This window comes from Cebus imitator, unplaced genomic scaffold, assembly GCF_001604975.1.
Source record: "Cebus imitator isolate Cc_AM_T3 unplaced genomic scaffold, Cebus_imitator-1.0 Scaffold549, whole genome shotgun sequence".
Classification (NCBI taxonomy): Eukaryota; Metazoa; Chordata; class Mammalia; order Primates; family Cebidae; genus Cebus; species Cebus imitator.
In genome coordinates, this window is record NW_016107864.1 from 306,142 (window position 1) to 328,516 (window position 22,375).

The following is a 22,375-nucleotide window of genomic DNA, read 5'->3' on the forward strand; positions in this document are numbered from 1 at the left end:
TACTCACAGAAGACCTGGTAAAGAAAAGGAAAAGGTGGGGGAGGGGGAAAGTAAGTGTGAAAAGTAAGCCTCATTAGTGTGAGTCAGATTATTGTGCACAATTGCTTCTACTTGGCATCTGGGAGGCTCCTGTTCAGTCTTAGATGGAATTTGCAGATGGTTCAGCACAAGGACCTCAGCTATCACCTAAATTAGGATAAGTAATTTTTAAGAACTGGGATTAAATGCTTTTTGTTAGATGGGCAAATAATATTGAAGTCTTGTTAACATTTTATGTTAAATTCTAAGACCTGATAATCCAAAAATATCATGGCTTCTAGAAACAATACTGAGATTCTAACCTTAGATTTGGTTTTGTTTCTAATTTAAAATATTATCAATTTGTCATATCTCAGTGTTGAATTTTGTGCCCGCAAAATTCAGATTTTGAAGCCCTAACCCAAGTACATCAGAATATAACTGTATTTGGAGACAGGAACTTTAGGTGATTAAAGTAAAATGCTGTAAGGGTAGGCCCTAATCCAGTCTGACTGGTGTCCTTATAAGAACTGGAAATTCAGACAAAGGAAGAGAAACCAGGTGTGTGTGCATGGAGAAGAAATGCCAAGAGAGTAGGCAATGAGAAGGCAGGTATCTGCATGCTAAAAAGACAAGCCTCAGAATAAACCAAACCTGCTGACATCTTGATCTTGGACTTCTTGCCTTTAGAACTATGAAAACAAGGCTGGGCGTGGTGCCTCATGCCTGTAATACCAGCACTTCGAGAGGCTGAGGCTGGTGGATCACCTGAGGTCAGTAGTTTCAGACCAGCCTGACCAATGTGGTAAAACTTCTCTACTAAAAATACCAATTTTTGCTGGGCATGGTGGCAGGCACCTGTAATACCAGCCACTCAGGAGGCTGAGAATCACTTGAACCCAGAAGACGGAGGTTGCAGTCAGCCGAGATCACGCCACTGCACTCCAATCTGGGCAATAAGAGCAAAACTTTGTCTTAAACAGACAAACAAAAAACTATGAAAACAACTCATTTCTGTTGTCTCAGCCACCAGCCTGTGCTATTTAGTTATGACAGCCCTAAAAAACTAATACACCTAGCACTGATCTGTAGCTACAATCATTGAGGCTAATCCTGGCTCTTCCACTAGCCAGGAGTTACTTTAAAAATTTTAACTTAAAAATTTGAATGAATATCCATCATGGATGACACTAGAAAACAAATAAACAAATGAATTGCATGAGTTGTAAGGTACAAAGATCTAAAAAATTGCAAATTAAAATTTAAAAGAAATCTACCTGTATGGTCCTGGATAAATCTCTTATCTTAGGAGAATCTGAGTTGTCTCATTTCTAAAATAAGGCTGTTGGAAAAATGACTTATTTTATCCCTTAAAATTTGGGATCTTGAAATTTACCGTTAGGTACATCACTGATGGTGATGATGATGGTGATGATGATGATGGTGGTGGCAAAAGGCAAAGAAATTCCAGCCAGAATTTTATCAGAAAGTATAGAAAGAAATTAGAAAGTATAGGCTCTCTGCTCTTCCTGTTTGACAGAAAGCCACATCTTCTTGTGCATCGCTGTCTGAATCTCTGTGCCTGGCTGGGTGTCCAATTTTTCTGTGATGGAAAGGACAGGAACGGAATATTTCTCAATAGACTGGTGATGATTAACAGCCATACTGAGGCCAGGTGCAGTGACTCACAACTGTAATCCTAGCACTTTGGGAGGCCGAGGTGGGCAGATCACATGGTCAGGAGTTCAAGACCAGCCTGACCAACATGGTGATACCCCATCTCTACTAAAAATACAAAAATTAGCAGGGCGTGGTGGCAGGCACCTGTAATCCCAGCTACTCAGGAGGCTGAAGCAGAAGAATCACTTGAACCCGGGAGGCGGAGGTTGCAGTGAGCCGAGGTCACACCAGTGCACTTCAGCCTGGGCAAAAAAGTTGAGACTTTGTCTAAAAAAAAGAAAACAAAAACATAAACAGCCAAACTGATAAAGGATGCTCACAAAATTTGATTGTGTTTATGGGTGAACATAATTTAGAAATTCCTATGTATCAGACCTACTAAACTCTGCTTGGAGCTTGAAAGAGCTAATTTTACCACAAGAAAGAGAAGGCAGAAGAGGAGGAGATTTACCTCTTAAGTTAAGAAATAAACTTACAGAACTCTTTACCTCAAAAGTTGCTATAGACTGAAAAATGCTTCAGAAAAAAGTCTAAATTAGTATATGAAATTGATTCCATGTCAACTGAGAAACTGAGAATTAAAAATTGTAAGATATCTCAACGTCCCCAGTTGCTGAATCACTCAGTTGGTGTTTTATTTGTTGTTTTGATTGCTTAGTTGGTTGGTTTTGTAAACAGGTAATCTTGGTATTAATACAATGTGCTAATTTAGTGGTGACAACATTACTGGGTATGCATAAAAACAAATATAATGTGTCTTGAAATTTGACTTACCTGTCAGCCCATGTTTTACCTATTCAACCTGTGAAAGAAGACAGTCCCACTTTGTAGCCTAAAATGTACTGGGGCTAAAAAATCCAGGGAAGCCACCTTCAAAGTTGTTTAGCATATAAATTGCTCTGAATGCATATTAGGTGCAGTCTCTCTGCTAGGCACTTTTCACGCACTGTCAAGTGTATGAACCTAGAGATGTAAAGTGCAGTGAGCCTGAACTGTTCTGAGACTTGTAGGGTCATTACTGGTGCACGTGTGACATGAAACTATCCTGTCTCTCCTGGAAAAAATTAAGGCTGATCAAGTCACTTGTGGTTCTAATCTCAAATACAGTATCAAACAGCCTTCCCCAATGATTACTTAGATAACAAGGGAAGATTGTAAAAGCATAAGGAGATGTCCTTTTGATTACTGATAAATCATATCCATGAACTATGAATTTGGGGAGACTTCTTTTAGTTTCCAGTCCTCATCCTTAGAAAGGGAAGTAGTCCTTTTAATAAGCCTTTGAAAAAATTTTAAAATCTCAAGCAGAAGAAGCCCCAAAAAACATAAATAGGATATATATATATATATATATATATATATATACACACACACACACACACACATATACACACACACACAGGCATGGACGCACACAAACACAAACACACATTTATCTTGAAATCCCAAACTTAAACAATTTGTCTTACTAAAAAGAAAAAAATAATTAGTTTGTATGGCAAAGAAAAGAGAGTCTTTTCTGATGATTGTTAAAGAATCCTGGAACAAGGGTTATTGGTTCAATTGTACAGATGAAGAAACTGAGGTCAAGTCATCAACACAAAATCCAAAACTGATCTCTATTCACTTTCACTTTCTGAAGCCTCATCTCCCTTTTTACTTGTCTATCCAGCTCAAATCCCTGCCTTGTCCTGCTTGCTGCCAGAGTTTCTGAATCCAGGATCAGGGAAGTCCCCAGTGAGCTGCATTCTCAAGAAATGCTGATATACACCTCCCCACCCACAGGCTTTCCCCAGACCCTTCATTTGTTTCCTAAGAAGTTCTGGGAGACATTTACTTATTAATCTTTGTATCAGGGTTTATATTTTAAAACAAAATTTAAGATGTTGATTGCTTTTGATGAAACAAGTTATTCTTTGTGTTGGGAACAAGGAACTTTAATACGAAAGAAATGTAAGCGAAGGCTTTTCTGGTGTCCTTGAAATCATCCCCACACTATCAGCCTTCATTGAGGGATGGCTTTACTCTGATTCTTCTGATTCAGATATCAGAAATATACTATTCAAAGATAATTACCCTTGAGAAAGACCCATAAATTATGAAATTTAAACCAGAACAAAAGGTTTCAATAATATAGGTCATACAGGGAATGATTTCAGACACTTAATCCAACCACAGTGTTTAAAAGCAGAGAAATTCCATGAGTACTCCTACTGTCTTTGGCTCAGAGATGAGTCATCTACTTTCTTTGTTTTTTTCTGTCAGTCACTTACCCTGTGGCTCTCTTCTCATTAAAACTCCCACAGATGTTTCCAGATTGGGTATTGCACTCTGTGTCACAGCTCACTGAATCTCCACATTGTACAGTGTATGATCTCTTTTAGTTGGTGCACAGAAGCATCTGAACACAAGACTGGCACATAAGGATAATCAGAACTGATCAGAGGCAAATCTGCAGCTAAACACATGGTCTCCAAAGGAAAAAGATGCCTATCAAAATTTGCCCTATACTTCAGGTAAAGAAAGACAGGAAAACAATGAGCAGCTACTTTCCAGCAAGTTTTGATCATGGCCCCATTTTCCCATGGCCATGTGGCACACCAGCAAACACATCAGTTGAATTTCCTCACTGGCACTTGTCTCTCTCTTTGTTTCTTTTTCCTCGGTGTTGTAACTTGATTACCTAAGGCTCATCAATCACCTAAATAAACATAAATGGGAATTTTTACTAAACACATTTCCAAAAAATATTCAATATTGTTCGTTGAAGTGAATTATCCAATGTATGAAAAGTGAAGCAGCCGTGAATTAACTAATGTATGAAAAACACTAATTAACCCATGTCACTATCATCACCATTCGATTCTAGCCTTTTAATGTTCAGAGAGATATTTAGAATAGTCCTCTTTTCTGACATACATGTAAAAAGCTAAATCTAGTAGATGAGTCTAGAATAAAATGTAACCTGGCAATGGGACTTTTTTCTGCAGCTTTTCGTTAGATGTCTGGGCTCTAGAGACCACAAGTTGACCCGCAGCTCAACAAATTTCTATAGATATTTACTATGAGCCATTACATGTATCATAGATACATGGATACAAAGGACAAAAAAAATCTCAGTTCCTGCCATTGTGTTTTTCACAGTCTCTCTTCACAGGAAGAGAGAAGAAATAAAATAACCTGTAACTGTACTGGTGACTCTAGAAGGCAGACTCTTTGCCAAGACGTATTAAAAATAATCCTTAGAGTGGAGCATGAAGTGGACTGGTGCTTCCATGATGTTGATAATGTTGTGATTTTTTTCTTAAATGTAGGCATGTTCAGTTTGTGCCTTTATGTGCTCTTTTCTGCATGCATTCCTATATGGACTTTGCATGTATTCCATATTTCTATATTCTTCATACATTATTTTAATTTTAAAAATGTTTGAAAATCCCTTACATGATTATATATTTTTAGTTCCAAATCCAGCACTATTTCCCAATACCATGCTAGTAATATATTTACTACTTACCTAAGCATGTTTTTAGACAAGGGATGATAAAAACAAAGGAACAGCAACAGAAACAACGTTTCCTTACTGAAGTGCTCCAGTGTGCCATGCACTGATCAGGCATTAGGCCTCGAAAGCCACAGTGTAGGAAAGAAGCGTCTTGGCCATGATAGCTCTCACACTGAGACTCACAGCTGGCTGTGCTGTGCTTTTAGGCACAGCATTCAGGGCGGGAAGGGATCGAGGAAAGAAAAAAGAATTTAAAGATATTCTGGTGAAATATGCTCTTTCCATTTAATTACTAGCCCACACCATTTACTATTATTTTCTGCTTATCTGTTTCACAAATTCTGCCCACCTGGACGGCCCAAGAGAGCATTCAAATTTCCCAAGAAGTTCTAGGCCCTTCTATTCTCACTGCTACTCTGTGCATTTCAAACTTTCAGGTTAGCAACAAGCTATATGAAGAATCACCAAGCAGCTTCCCAGATCTCCAAGCAGCTGTCACGTGGTAAACACAAATTTATAGTCCAGGCTAGGTAGCACCCACATCAGTAAAACTAAGAGTCCATTATCTTCTGTTTTGGAAACCATGGAAAGGCTAGTGGATTCCTCATTAACCTTTTAAATAATCCCAGTCAGCACTATCATCCTTAGTGCTGCAAGTTGACCCACAGCTCAACACATTTATAACCAAAGGAGTAAAAACAAAAATCATAACCAGTTTTTACTGTTTAAGATAAAATGGCAACTTTAATTGTATTTTAGGAGATGATAAAATATTTTCTTTTGGTCTTATCTTTTTCATTCCATCTCCACCCCTACCTCCTTACCTCCTTGTCCCAGCCATCTCCTCTGCTCCTGTCACTATGACAATATTGCTATGTCACTATGAATAACGCTGTGGTTCCCCCATCTATGAGGCATTAGATGACAGTGCTTTTATCTTACTCATCTTCCCTGCACACTACCTAACACAGTGCTCAAACCTCAGTCACTCAATAAATGTGGGTTAAATAATGAAGAAAAACATATAAAGACCAGACTATATGAGATTAAGTCTATTCCCTAAAACAAAAGAATTAATTTAATCTGCTGGAAACGTAGAGCTTGCTATAAAATGTTAGAAATGGAAAAAAATCTGATATCTCTTTTAATATCATCCGCTGATTTAACAAGTGAGAATGTAGACACCCAGAAAAGTCAGAGAGACAGCTGGGGAAAAGCCTCCCTCCAGGAGACACGCTAGGTTCACCACGCTAGGAGCAGTGTTTTCTAATTAACTTCCCATTCTCGTGACTTGAAGTTTCGGTATTGCCTCAGCCAGCCACCCAAAATGTTCCCATGATTGTTTTTTTCTGATTTGCTTTTCGTCATTTAAGTGATTCATTTTTTTGTTTGTCTGTTTCATAAGTCATACTCTTCCCAATTACTGTAGTGCCCTCTCCTCAACCTTCCAGCTACTTCTTACTCGTTTTAAACATTCTCTAAATAGCCTACATTCCAACCATTTATTCCTGTTTAAGAAAGAACACTGTTAAAAACTGTGTATATTAAAAGAGGGATTGGAAGCCCTATTTCCAAATGTGATGAGAGTTAATGGCGAGAAGGAAGAAGGAGGGAAGTGTCCTAGGCTGGTGAGGAAACTCACCAGAGCCTGGAGAGCTTCAAGTCAGACAGGGCACACATAGGAAATCTTGATAAGCAGCCCCCAAAGACACTTCTGCAAAAGAATAAAAATGAATAAGAAGAGTCATCTGGAACATCTTTCCAAAATGTAAGCAGTGTAAAAGTGAAACAAGATCTAAAGCTGGCAAATTCATCCAAATATTTATTTATTCAACTAACATTTAAAAAGCATGCTTATTTTTACCAAATCTCATACCAGATAACTGGATTATAGTAGAAAGAAAACAACCCTCTCTCCAAGGAGTTTAGGTTAAAGGGAAAAAAAGGAATGTTAGATAAAATTTCTCAGATGTATTGATCTTGAGCAAGGGTCTAGGTTTACTTCAAACTTGCATTAAGAGTACTAGCTTCAGAGAAATCCAGTTCAAATCTTGCTTCTGCAAGGAGTGTCTTTATAGTAAAAAACAAAATGAACAAAAATGACAAAAAGCTCTATTTTGATAAGAGTGTTAGTCTAGGTACTAGAAAGGAATGTCTGTTAAAGTTTTTTTTTTTTTTTTTAACCTAGTTACAAGATTTTAAGTTTGTAATACTATCATACATGTATCGGTTTTGTAGGCTAAACTCTAACTTCACTGATTGGGATGTAATCAGAAATATTACTAATTGGTAAAGAACGATTCTTAAAGTATCTAAAAGTATTAATATTTTGCTCAGGGTTGAGACGTGTTTTTTTACCTAAAATCTCTCCCATTAAATGGTGAGACACGTATATTGAAAGTAGAACATATATGGTCTATCATGAATACAGATAGTGACCAAAGCTTTTTGTGACTGATAAGAATTATTAGTAAAGCTGAAAAATGACAGTATAAAATGTTAATGTTTGTCTCATCAAGTTATAATGATGCATGATCAGTGTCCTCACAGGGAGAATGTCAGTGGTTTTCTGTTCTTTCGTACAACCTAGACGGAATAGTCTCTCAATTAACATATTCTCTTCGCTGTGACTCTCATACTCAGGTATTCTTTTCATCAGGTTTTCTTTTACTCTGCTAGTGGTGAAAGTTCTGTGTGGTCAGAGAGACATGGTTTTAACATCTGCCCCACCACTGAACCAGGTTTGGATATTGGAAAGCTATTTAAAGTTTCTGAACATTAGTTTCCCCATTTCTAGAATGGAAATAGTTTTCCAACTAATAGAATTCTTTGATGGTTACAAAAGATAAGGTATGCAATGTGTTACTCGCACCAAGTAGGCATTCAATAAATTATAACTACCTTAATTATGTCATCATTATCACCACCACCACCATCATCATCATCATCATCATCATCATCATTTTTTCCAGCCACTATGATTGTTCTTTGCCCATTGCATGAAGTAGACATTAAAGAATCTTAGGTTTGATTCCTCAGTTCAAAGCTTAGTAGCTTTGAGATGAGGGGAGGTTATTTAATGTTCTCATTTGAATTTCTCATCTATAAAATGAAAGTATTATTAAAGATAAGAAATACATCACTGTGTTATGGTGACAACTAATTTAAATAATATGAGTAAAGTGTCCACTATTGTATGGAGTAGGTGCTCACTAAATGACATTTCCTTTGCCCAATAACAGATTCTGGCCAATGGAGAGGCATTCCTGTGCTGTAAATAAACATCAAATAAAATAAAACTGGCATCAAATTTGTTGATTTATAAGTTTCATTAGTGTGAGGGAGTCCCCTAGGGCCTGCTCATCCCTGGAGAAGGTGATCAAATCACATTATAGATCCTGCAAAACTGGAGACAAGATCAAGTTCTCTCATTAAGATTCATTCACCTAAGAAGCTCCATCCCATGAAATAATGTTTCTGGTTTAAATCAAGTATAAATATATTAAAAATAAATGACAATGATAGTATGTATATGTAGTAACTCAGTTCCATGTGTATGCCTAAAGGGGAAATAGATAAAGGTTAGAAAATTCCAGTGAATAGAGCAAAGGAGAGAGTTTCATTTGAGATCCAGTTGACTGCTAAGCACAAGACTCATTTTTCATGGACAGGCATCCTCCCTCACCATTTCTCTGGCTCAGCCCCACACTCTGTACATTGGCATCTCTGTTCCAGGCTCCAGCCATTATGAACCACACTCTATTTTCTGATGATTATGTGATCCTGAATTTCAATGCCTCAGTACCTTCTAGTTCCTCTGTCAGAAGTGGCTCTATACCCCTTTCCCCTACCTTTCTTCTCTACCTACATACCTTTTATAACTCAGATGAAATGTCAACTTCCTCTAAAAGCACTTCCTTCTCGCATTTCATCAATCCCCTCCCTCTGTGTTTCTTTGGCTTCTATCTTGACCTTTACTGTTGATATCCCATGCAACATATTTTCTTCTGTAACTCTTCTAAGTTTTAGAACTCTTTGAGTGTAGGCACTTTGTCTTACTTGCCCATTTATAATTTTGTTTGTTCTTCAAGGTGCAGCTCAGCTCAAATAACACAGCTCCACTGACACCTGTGAAGCTTTTCTAAAATAACCAAATATCTAGGCTTTACACTTGATTTTATGTCCCAAGTCTTCCATTTATTAATTTTTATCTTTGGTCACTCGCAAACTTCAGTTCTTTTTTAAAAAAATCTCATCTGTAAAATAAAGATATGGCATTTATCTTAATGAATAATTGTAAATGGCCAGCAAAACATATAGTGCAAAGTATCTAGTGTCTAATAGATGCTCAAGAATGCTAGTAATTATTTTTATTCTTCTGAGAATGTTGTTGGCATTTTTATTGTATCAATTATTTCACACATTATGCCACATTTTGCCTTGTGTTATTAGTGTCTATGCATTTGTCCTCTCCTTGTCATTGGATTTTAGATTATGTTCATATGTTCTTTCTTAAGCCTTTGTATCTGTGTGTGTATATGTGTGTATGTTAGCAGAATTTATTTATGGCATAAACCCAATAAATGTGCACTGAGGTTATCATCAGAAAAGAGGGCCATGTCAAGATTTAAACTAATGTAGGTGAACACGAGAAACACACAAACATTCTTTTTTTCCCCCCAGTTTATAGTATTTTATTTTATTTTATTTTATTTTTGTTTATGTTTGAACCCATCTTTTTTTTATTGAATTTTAGGTTTTGGGGTACATGTGAAGAACATGCAAGACTGTTGCATAGGTATACACATGGCAGTGTGATTTGCTGCCTTCCTCCCCTTCACCTATATCTGGCATTTCTCCCCATGCTATCTCTCCCCACCTCCCCACCCCCCATCCCTCCCCCATTTCCCCCCAACAGACTCCAGTGTGTAGTGCTCCCCTCCCTGTGTCCATGGAAACACACAAACATTCTAAGAATCCTATATAAACAAGCACAAAATATATCTTAGTAAACATTAAGGTACCATATGAACCATAGAATGTTAGAAAAACACTAAGAATTATTATTAGAAGTAGGATAAAATTTAAGTTAAAATAGTGCCTGTTCTACAGTTACCATCAAGAGTTCATTTCATAATTTCCTCCATTGCTTTCTTTCTGTAAGAAGTGAGAAAGGATGAATTCCTGATGAGAGAAATTAAGCTCATGGGTCAATTTTCACCAAGAAATAATGCGATAGAACCACAACACAATTCTGTATTCTTTCCTAAGCACTGCAAGGTTCTAGGCATAGCTAGTGTAAGCAGAGAGAGACTGCAACATGTGACCAATTATTCACGTATACTAGAGAGAAACTTGACTTTTGTCAAGTTCTAAATTTGAAGGGCATTTCCACAGAAGCTGGAGCCAGAAAGGAGGTGGGGGAAAAAAAAAAAAAAAAAAAAAAAAAAAAGAGAGAGAGAGAAAAAAGAGTAGCCTTAACATATTTTGTGTATTTCAGATACACAGATTTTTTTTTCCATCCCATGGGAAATTGACAAAAATAAATGCACCATACTATTTCCCTGTATGATGGTTCCCTCTTATCTATGGTTTCTCTTTTTGTAGTCTTAGTTGCCTATGGCCAACTGCTATCCAAAAATATTAAATAAAAATTCCAGAAATAAACGACTCATAAGTTTAAATTGTGCACTGTTCTGCATGGTGTGATATATCAGGGCTGTTCCACTCTGCCCTGTCCAGGGCATGAATCATCCCTTCTTCCAGTGATACCCACCCTGTATGTGCTTCCTACCCATTACTCACTTAGGTTATCAGATCCACTGTCACATTATCACGGGTTTGTGTTCAAGTAACCCTTATTTTACTTAATAATTTATTAGTTATTGTTGTCAACCCCTTATGCCATCTAATTTATAAATTAAGCTTTACCATAAGTAAGTATGTAAGGGAAAAAAACATAGCATATGTAGGGTTCAGTAATATCTATGGCTCTAGGTATTTAATAAGGATCTTAGAACATATCCACTAGGGATGAAAGGAAACTATTGTATGTTACATTTACCTTTGTATTAGTATTAAGATCTTGTTCCAAAATTCGTTTCTCAGGAAGTTGAATTTTAGCTTTGAAGTTGTTGACTCTGGTGTATTTCTAAGAAACTAAAAGTTACCAAGTGGTTACTAAGTAGAATTAAGAATTGGGACTAAAATAACGAATAAAGACAACTAAATATATTTCATGCCCTCATTTTTTTTTGAAGGCTTGAAGCTAAAAGTTGCTTTTTTAAATAAAAGAGTTCATGTTATGACCCTAGTTGAAAATACTTCCATCATTGCCATTTTACTTTGCAGAGCATTAAACTAACATGGAATCTAGGTTGCTTCTAATTATATAAAGATGGGAATAGACAGAGCCTTTTCACATTTGGAGCTCTCCTGCCTGCTCTAGGGACTTCTATTTAAACAAAATGCAAGAGTATTTGTGTTAGTCCATTTGTGTTGCTATAAAGGAATACCTGAGGCTGGATAATATACAAAGAAAAGAGATTAAATTGGCTCAAGGTTTTGCAGGCTCTACAAACATGGCTTTAGTATTTGCTTCTGTTAATGGCCTCAGGAAGCTTACAATTATGGCAGAAGACAAAGGGGGAGCAGGCATGTCCTCATGGTGGAGAGGGAATAAAAGAGAGGGAAAAGGGGAGGGCCAAATGCTCATAAGTAACCAGTTCTCCTGTGAGTGCACTGCAAAAAGGGCACCAACCCATTCAAGAGGGATCTGCCCCGTGACTCAAACACTTCCCACCAGGACCCACCTCCAACACTGGGAATTATATTTCAACATGAGATTTGGAGGGGATGCACATTCAAACACTATCAGTGTCCAAAAATGTTTACTTCTTAAATTTTTAAAGATTCTAATAATCAACCCTAACATATCTAGGGCAAAATGTGTCTGCAGAGTGCTCACTTTTTATACATACAAACTCATTTCTTCAATTACAATGACATATGAAACACCTACCATATGTGAGATACAGTGCTAGTTGCTTTAAAGTTTATGCCTGTTGGTCTGAGTGCAATTCCCCATTCCCCTCTCTCACCGGACACACACACACACACACACATTCTGGAAACAATAATCTTAGAAAAGATGTGGCCAGCTAAATCTACCACCCTATTTTTCTTAATAATATCCTGATATGGTTTGGCTGTGTTCCCACCCAAATCTCATCCTGAACTGTAGCTCCCACAATTCCCATGTGTCATGGAAGGGACCCAGTGGGAGGTTATTGAATCATGGGGCAGGGTCTTTCTCATCTGTTCTTATGATAGTGAATAAGTCTCACAATGTCTGATGGTTTTATAAAGAGGAGTTCCCCTACAAAACTTCTCTCTCTTTGCCTGTCAGCATCCCTGTAAGACGTGACTTGTTCTTCCTTGCCTTCCACTATGATTGTGAGGCCTCCCCAGCCATGCGGAACTCAAAATTTATTAAACTGTTTTTTCTTCCTGGTCTTGGGTATGTGTTTATGAAAATGGACTAATACAGTAAATTGGCAATAGTAGAGTGGGGCATTACTGAAAAGATACCAAAATATGTGGATGCAACTTCAGAACTGGGTAACAGGCAGAGGTTGGAAGAGTTTGGAGAGCTCAGAATAAAACAGGGAAATGTGGGGAAATTTGCAACTTTCTAAAGACCTGTTGAATGGCTTTGACAAAAATGCTGATGGTGAAATGAACAATAATGTTCAGGCTGAGGTGGTCTCAGATGGAGACAAGGAACTTGCTGAGAACTGAAGCACAGGTGACTCTTGTTATGTTCTAGCAAAGAGACTAGCAGCATTTTTCTCCTGTCCTAGAGATTTGTGGAACTTTGAACTTCAGAAAGATTATTTAGGGTATCTGGCAGAATAAATTTCTAAGCAGCAAAGCATTCAAGATGTGATTTGGGTGCCATTAAAGGCATTCCATTTTATAAGGGAAGAAGAGCATAAAAGTTTGAAAAATATACAGCATGACAATGCAATAGAAAAGAGTATCTTTTTTTCTGGGGAGAAATTCAAGCTTGCTCCAGAGATTTGTGTAAGTAATGAGGAGTGAATGTTAATCTTCAAGACAATGGGGAAAATGTCTCGAGGACATGTCAGACATCTTCACAGCAATCCCTCCCAGAATAGGCTGGAGGCCTAGGAGGCAAAAGTGGTTTCCTGGGCCAGGCCTAGGGTCCCCATGCTGTTTGCAGTCTAGGGACTTCAGCTGCTCCAGCCATGGCTGAAAGGGGCCAATGTAGATCTCAGGCCATGGCTTCAGAGGGTGCAAGCCCCAGCCTTTGCAGCTTCCACATACTGTTGAGCCTGTGAGTGCACAGAGGTCAAGAATTGAGGTTTGAAAACCTCTGTCTAGATTTCAGAGGATGTATGGAAATGCCTGGCTGTCCAGGCAGAAGTTTGCTGCAGGGATGGGCCCCTCATGGAGAACCTCTGCTAGGGTACTGTAAAAGGGAAATGTGGGGTTGAAGCCCCCACACAGAGTCCCTACTGGGTCACCACCTAGTGGAGCTATGAGAGGAAGCCCACTGTACTCCATACCCAAGAATGAGAGATCCACATACAGCTTGCACTGTGTGCCTGGAAAAGCTGAAGACACTCAATGCCAGCCTGTGAAAACAGCCAGGAGGGAGGCTGTTCCCTGCAAAGCCACAGGGGTAGAGCTGCCCAAGACCATGGGAACCCGCCTCTTGTGTCAGTGTGACCAGGAGGTGAAACATGGAGTCAAAGGAGATCATTTTAGGGCTTTAAGATTTGTCTGCCCCACCAGATTTTGGAATTGCATGAGTCCTATAACCCCTTTGTTTTGGCCAATTACTCCCATTTGGAAAGGCTGTATTTATCCAATACTGTACTCCTATTGTATCTAGGAAGTAACTAACTTCCTTTTGATTTTACAGGCTCATAAGTGGAAAGGACTTGCCTTGTCTCAGATGAGACTTTGGACTGTGGACTTTTGAGTTAATGAAGAAATGAATTAAGACTTTAGGGAACTGTTGGGAAGGCATGATTTGATTTTAAACTGTGAGGATATGAGATTTGGGAGGGGCTGGGGTGGAAGATATGGTTTGGCTGTGTCCCCACACAAATCCCATGTTGAATTGTAAGTCCTACACTTTGCACATGTAGCGGAAGGGACACAGCAGGAGGTAATTGAATCACAGAGGTGGTCTTTCTTGTGCTGTTCTCATGATAATGAATAAGCATCACAATATCTGATGAGTTTATAAAGAGGAGTTCCCCTGCACAAGCTTTCTCTGTTTGCCTGCCATCACCTATGTAAGATAGGACTTGCTTCTCCTTGCCTTCCACCATGATTATAGGCCTCCCCAACCATGTGGTACTGTAAGTTCATTAAATCTCTTTTTCTTCCCATTCTTGGCTATGTCTTTATCAACAGTGTTAAAACAGACTAATACCTGTCCCAAGATGTAAAATTATTTGTTCAAATGTGCTTTTAGGCACATTCACTCTCATCCATCTCCTCATCCATCTTTCCAACAAACATTCATCTAATAATCGATGTTTTTTAAAAGTATTCATAGAGTACCTGCTGTGAGTTAGGCACTTCCCTGTGGGTTGCAAAACATATATTGTTCCTTTTCTCAGACAACTTGTAGTTGGATAGAGGATATAGACATAAATCAGTTAGTTACCGAAATACTTATACAATTATATATTTAAACATGAGCTATTATAGAAAGGAACCCTGTGCTATGAGAAAGAACAACAATAAAGTCTAATTTAATTTGACAGCGTGGAAAACTTTTTAAGAAAATGGTATTTAAGTGTATCTCTAAGAATAGTTAGCAGTTTGTTAAATGGGAAATGGCAGGAAGAGAATTCCAGGAAGAGTTCTTGAATTGCATAAAGGTGAAAAACATTGAACAAGATATGACCCTTCGAGAAACTGACGGAGAGTTAGTGAGGTAGAAATACAGTAAGTAGAGGGACAGGTAGAAGGAAGCAGTAGCCAGGTCATGGAGAAACCACAATGTCTTTAAGAAGTTTTAGGCCTTTTGGAGGAACCAAAATATCCTTTGGTAGTTTTAGACTGACTTCATTGAGCTGCTCTCTGTCTCCAGTGTGGATACACTTCTCACTCCCCTCAGGCTGCAGTACCTTCTGCTGCTCTGACCCTACCATAAGGATGTTCTCTTCATCAAATTCCTACTCCAGCACCTGTGCTGGGCCACCTCCCTCCCTCTTGGGTTCTGAGGCCATCATCCTACAAAGATGCCTTCCCATCCCCCTTGGTCTTTGCCTCCCACTCTTTACCACAATTGGCCCCCTCCCAGGACAGACACCTACAATATGCTCCATGTAATATTTTTGGACTCAATTATTTAGAAAGGAAAAGAAATAAAATGAAGAGAAAATAAATGAAGTAAAGAAGAAAAATAAGAACATCTTAAAGATATGAGAAAAATGTAGGCTTTGGGAAATAATACTAAAGTCATATGTTTAGAGAACCTAGAGTACCCAGTTTAGTCATCACTAAAACTGGCAAAATCTTGGGATTTACCTGGAGGACTTTTAAAAACTAAGAATCATGAATGACCTGATGGAGTGGGTGTTATTCAACCTCTAATAACCTGTTAATGATGCATTCTAGTGCAAATGTTTTCAGTCTCCTCTATGTAGGACCCTGCAGTTGCCTTGAACTTTAAGAAACTCCTGTGCTTGTGTGTGCGTGTTTGTGTGTGTGTGTGTTTGTGTGAGTGTGTGTGTGTGTATGTGTGAAGTGGGAAGAGTGTGGGAAGGAATACATCTAGTAAAATCTCTTTACTTCCACTGCAATCAGGGCAAAATAGAACTCCAAATATATTTTCTGTATGTATCTTTCATGCAGTATTTTATTAGAAGGCTTTTCTGTTTTAAAATAGTGTGAAAGCATTGCACTACAGTATTTTGCTTCCCTTAATCACACATAGAAGATAAAAAGGAAACTAGAGAGTCTCACTGCATTTGGTCTTCTCTATAATGAAGGCAAATACTGAAAATACTCAAGGACCTTTTTTGAAATACAAGTATTCTTCAGTGCAACAGAAATTGCTCCAATCTGTCAATCTCCCTTAATGTTGTATCTAATAATACATATCATTTGATAATAGTTTAAACATACCTAGTAATAGCTTTAATTCTTTCACAGAAAGGGACAATTCAAAAAACTCATTTATGCTTTCTGAAAAAAAACACCTGACATTTTGAAAACACAAATGTTTACAGATGATTTGTGGATATATTATGACAAATATTGTAGTTATTGTTACTTTTCGATCACTGGGCAGATTAAATACAAATACATATGAAGATTTTCAGGTCACAAGAACATTCGTTACATATTTATCATAAGCTCTCATTGGTTTCAGTACCATGCAAAATAATCCAAAAATGGTCAACTCTCTAAAGAAGGAGTGCATATTCTATCTGGAAAGACACAAAGAAGAGAAAAAATAATGCAATGATATCTGTACAAATATAAAGATAAAGAGGGAGGTTCTATGGAGCCCATAAAAGGGCATATAAGCCAGTGTGGGAGTTTTAGATAAGGCATTCTATAGGAGGGGAAGTTTGACCTACAAAGCTTATTCCTACTGATTGCTTTAAAGTTGCCATTTGATGCGGCCTGGATGAACTTCAGCATGTAAAGTTACATCTGTTGCATTAACTTAATACAAGATCATCTAACAAGCCTATGCCTTCTTTAGGTAAGCATTAGTGGTCAGATTTTGAATCATGTCATCATTTACTCCTTCGATACTCCATTTAATAAGCATTAATAGTTTTGTTTTTTTTTTGTATTTTTTCATGTCTGTTTATTACAAATTTTGGGAGCTGTTCTGGTGTGGGAGAAGGGAGAAAAGATTTGGAGTTAGTCTAGATTTTAGAATTGGATTCTCCACTTGTTAGTAACTTGACCTTTGCAATCCATGTAAATATTTACAATTGCTTCATTTGTAAAACTGACATAAATATATCTTTCTAGCTAGTTGTGTATCACAGAATTGAGCAATATATGATCATGTTTTTGTTATGTTTAGTGTGTTTTATAGATGTTAAAACTCTTTGATAATAAAGTACATACTTTCATCATTTTAAAATAATGAATTTTTTTCTCAAAATGATGACCAGCTGGTTCTAAGTAGTAGTTAATGCATCTGTCCTGGCAAAGTGGTAAGGGATCAATCTATGCAAATGTTATTTACAAAGGTAATACAAATCTAGTACGCTTCTTAGAGGAGATGAGTGTGAGAGATTAGCCAATGTTGATAAACTAACAAATCATCATTTTATAAGTTTGAGTGTAAATCATTCCAAGCTAGAGGAAATCAGAGAAAGCTTCACAGATGATTAACATTTGTTCTGTAAGGTAGATATATTTTCAACCAATGGAACAGTATAAGAAAGAAACAGGGATAGAGAAAGATGTCTTTGGTTGTTAGCAAATTCTCATTGGAGCATAGTTAATAAAAGCATAGATATTTACATATGAAATAGGATCCCAGCCTAATGTTAGGCTAAGAAGTTTAGATTATGTGCAAATGAAAATATAATAGCATATTTGAATAACTGAGTGACAGACTTAAATCTGAAACTTGGGGGAATGAAAATTATTCTTGCAAGAGATTTGGTGAGAAGAGAGAAACTGTAGGATTGCATAAAATTGTCAAATGCAGACTACCTATTAAAATCAACTTTAAAAATACTGTTCACTCATTCAACACACTTTTATTAAAGATCTCTTATGTTCCAGGCAAGATGTAAGTTAATTCCTTATTATCAATTTGTTTTCATGTCATTTCCTATTTTATGGGTATTATCTTAAAAATAAAAATGACTGCCCATAATCTTGATTTCCAAATACTATTCTCCACGAATTGAAATGAGCACTCATTGGAGAAATGGCTGGCTCTAGGGCTGGAGCAGGGAAACAACAAGATGAGTCTAGAACATCTTTTAGCAAACAGAAAGTATGAAGAGTGTAAAGAATGATAGGGCTTGTCAAAGGACACAGGAGCCAGCTCTAAGTGGTACCCTTGGGCAAGCCTAGAAAAATTAGAACATTTCTGGGTGCAATGGCTCACATCTGTAATCCAAGCATCACCTGAGATCAAGTTCAAGACCAGCCTGGTCAACATGGTGAAACTCCGTCTCAACTAAAAATACAAAATTAACTGGGCATTATGGTGAGCACCTGTAAATCTAGCTACTTGGGAATTTGAGGCAAGAGAATCGCTTGAACCCGGGAGACAAAGGTTAGAGTGAGCAGAGATTGTGGCATTGCACTCCAGCCTGGGAAACAAGAGTGAAACCCCATCTCATTTTTTAAAAAAATTAGAATATTAAAATAATGATAGCAAAAGATTATAGCCCTTGAATAAATAATTCTTAAGCTTATACTGTTATAAACTAACTAAATAAATAAATAAATAAACAGAAAGTTTTTCCTTCCAGTGGATAAGGAAATGGAAAGGAAATATGAAATTAGGAAATTACAAGTTGTCAACCATCGTAATAATTGATTCAGGCAAAATATGTAAATTCATGCTAAAGCTAGTGGGTAAAAGTTTGAGGAAATATAGGATATTTACAAATATACAAAGTATTTCCCATGGCAACATTATGTAAAAAGTGGAAAAAATGAAATTTTCAATAGAAAAATGTAGCAATCAAGGAATCAAAGTTAACATCACAAGTAATGTGATAAATAGATACCATATTACATGCTGATACACAGAAGCATATGAAAAACTCAAATTAAGAGATATCTACAGTTAAATGGCCTATATTCTTCAAGAAAATTTCAAAGTAAGCCAATTAGAATATAGAAAGCTGAAAAATCACATCCCTTTCACTGAAGCAATGAGAAAAAAGTAGAAAAAAAATCTACAAATTGTAATTCTATTTGAGCCAATCAGAGAACTGAGATCACAAAGCAATCAAGGAAATTGAATCCTAAGGAGTGATAGGTTCCTGTTGAGAGATGGGACACATGAAATATATTACATTTGGCAGCACACAGAAGAATGAGATGATCACCATAAAAGCAGATAGAAGAATACAACTGATATTTTAATAAATTTCTAAAACCTAGATGTAGATAAGAGTGAGTTTAATAGCCTGGGAGTCCCAGATACATGGGAAGTCCATTCTTTCTGTTTGTTTGTTTGATTTACTGCCCCTTGCAGAGCAGGGATATCCCACAGGCAGTGTGCCCAGAGGAGCCCTCACTAGTTTCTTTCCATGTGCATCCATCAGGTGTTCATGAGAAAGACTGGGGACGGGGACAGAGACCTGAAAGAGCTCTATTACTGAAAGGGCTGCTGGGCCTGCCTAGGTGTGTGGGTGAACGAGGAGCACTTGGAGAAGCCCATTTGTACTCCAGGCTCTGCATGTGTATAAAGTGGGGATTGGCTGCCTGCCACTTGGGAATAGAAAGGAACACTGCTGAGGCTTCTGTGGACAGGAACTATGTAAGTCTGAGGCTGCAGCAGGAGAGCCAAGAAAATTCTGCTCCCACCACAAACCTTACTCTCAGTAACAAACATCACCAGCCTATCACAAAAGGAAAGGAAAGGGGGCAGAGAGAAACCACTGATGTGGTATAGGAGTAGAGGCTTACAGAAAGCCAACAGTAGAAGAGGAATTCTAAGGGAAAGCCTCTAGCACTCCGGGCCATGCATTAAGCACAAGATGGAAGTGGTTTGCACAAACGAAATTTGAAGCCTGTGGTACACAGAAGGAACCTAGCCACCAAAAAGCCCAAAACCAACTCAGCTACAGGCTAGATTTACTCAACCCTTCCCTTCAAATTGCCTGATAGAAGAAAAAACAGAAAACTTCCAAGCATAAATTTTAGTCACCTAGTCTCAGTTTTATTCATCTGTTTTCAGTTACCTCCTTTTACTAACAATGTCTCACACTTATCTAAACGTTATGGAACACACAAAGCAAGTAAAAGGACATATATTCTAGAAAGAAAAGAATGAAGAGAAGCAGACACGGAGACAGCCCAGAGACTGACTGTCAGACAGGATAACAATGACTAATACGCTGAAGGAATCGCTTAGTGGAAAAGATGAATGCATGCATTAAAAGATGGGAGGAATTCAGAATGAAGGAAAATGAAAGTTTAAAAAGAGTCAATTGGAAATGCTGAAAATAAAAACACAATATCAGAGATGAAGAATTACTTCAACAGGCTTTTCAGCAGAATAGTCAGAGAAATGGAAAGCAGCAATAACCTTGAAAATAATTAAAACACAAAGAGGGAAAAAAGAGCTAAAAGACAAACAGAAGCATGGAAGAGTTGTGAAACAACCAAATCATTGAATATACACAAACTTGGAATCTCAGGAGGAGAAGAAAGAATGAAGCAGAAGAAATATTTGAAGAAATAAAGACCAAGACTTTTTCAAATATAATGAAAGATAATAAACCAGAGTTCCTGAAGCTTCAGAGAAACCCAAGCAGCAGGAAAAATTGATTTTAAAGAGATTTCAATTATATATTAAAGAGATTTTTAAAAAATTAAATCTGTTCTATATACCCACATTGTAAATTATATTTCAAAGGTAATTACATTTTAAAGATATTTTTAAAAATAAAGTCTGTTATATTTACCCACATTATTACGGTGTCCAAATATCTTTGCGTGTCTATGCCTGTGTATGTGTGTCTGTGTGTTTTGCTTCTGAAGTGCATCTGATATCATGCTCAGTTTGCCAGATCTTGCTGTAACATCTCATTTCATGCAAGTTGGCTGGCAATAATTTATCTCAGCTTTTGTCATCTGAGAAGCATATGCCTTTCTTAGTTGCAAGACGTTTTCACAGGGCATCATTGTGGGTGGAGAGTTGCTGTTTCTGTGTTTGCTTTCCAGATGTCAAATAAGCAACTTTATTGTCTTCTGACTGGCATAGTTTCAGAAGCAAAGTCTGCTTATTTCATATCTTTGCTTCCTGGTATAAATTGTTTCTTTTCTCTCTGATTGACTTCAAGATTGTCCCTTTACCTTTGTTTTCTTAACCATTTGACTATTAGAGCTAGAGTTTTTCTTCATATTTATCCTGAAATTCTGAAATTAATATATCAGATAATACATCCCATTTATTTTTTGAGGCTAGCATTATTCTAGTAGCAAAACAAGAGTCTTTAAAAAACAAAAAATTATTAATATTAATTATGTAAAAAATGAGCAAGTCAAATCAGAAATATATTTTTAAAAAGGAATATATATCATGAACAAAGTAGGGGTTACTATAGAATTCAAGGTTTGGGGTCTGGCGTAGTGGCTTACGCCTGTAATCTCAGCACTTTGGGAGGCTGAGATCAGTGGATCACCTGAGGTCAGGAGTTCAAGATCAGCCTGGCCAACACGGCGAAACTTCATCTCTACTAAAAATACAACAATAAGCTGGGCTGGCGGTACATGCCTGTAATCCCAGCTACTCGGGAGGCTGAGGTAGGAGAATTGCTTGAACCCAAGAGACGGAGTTTGCAGTGAGCTGAGATCGTGCCACTGCAACCTGGGTGACAGAATGAGTCTGTCTCAAAAAAAAAAAAAAAAAAAAAAAAGAGAGAAATAATTCAAGTTTTGTTTATTATTTGAAAAACAGTCAATCAGTAACTTCTATACTGTCATTGGACTAAAGAAAAGTCATATGATTATCCCATTAAATGCAGAAATGGCAATTGACAAAATTCAACATACCTTTAAGATTTTAAAAAAAAAACTAAGTAAAGTAAATATATGGCTATCTGGGTTATTTATTTATTCCTGGTGAACTTTGTTACTTTGTTCTTTTAAAGAATTTGTTCACTTAATCTATGTGGTGAAGTTTTGACATAAAGCTGTTCAAAACATTTTCTTATATTCTGTTCCAGTTAGAACAGAATATAACTTTATGCCTCCCCCTGCCCTTTCATTTCTGACATTCGTAAAATGTGCTATCTCTTGCTGTTAGAGATTTACCAAATGTGTTGAATTTTGGCAAGAAGCAGTTGTTGGTTTTACTAGCTTTTTTGCTATTATTTTAAAATTTAATTTTGTTTATTTTCTTGTCTTTATTATTTGTTTCCATTTCTTTTTTTTTTTTTTTTTTTTTTTTTTTTTTTTTTT

The 22,375-nt window shown here is 37.2% G+C and overlaps 1 long non-coding RNA gene across 1 annotated transcript in view; it reads right to left on the bottom strand.

Moving 5' to 3' along the window:
• Nucleotides 1-8,171: 8,171 nt before the first annotated feature.
• LOC119469028 overlaps nucleotides 8,172-22,375 on the bottom strand; it is a 56,635-nt gene continuing 42,431 nt past the window's right edge. Inside the window, exons 3-4 of the long non-coding RNA XR_005197850.1 lie at nucleotides 8,501-9,456; nucleotides 8,172-8,445 (exon numbers count right to left, since the gene is read on the bottom strand). This is a non-coding gene — a long non-coding RNA (uncharacterized LOC119469028). The remainder of the gene's footprint in view (nucleotides 8,446-8,500; nucleotides 9,457-22,375) is intronic.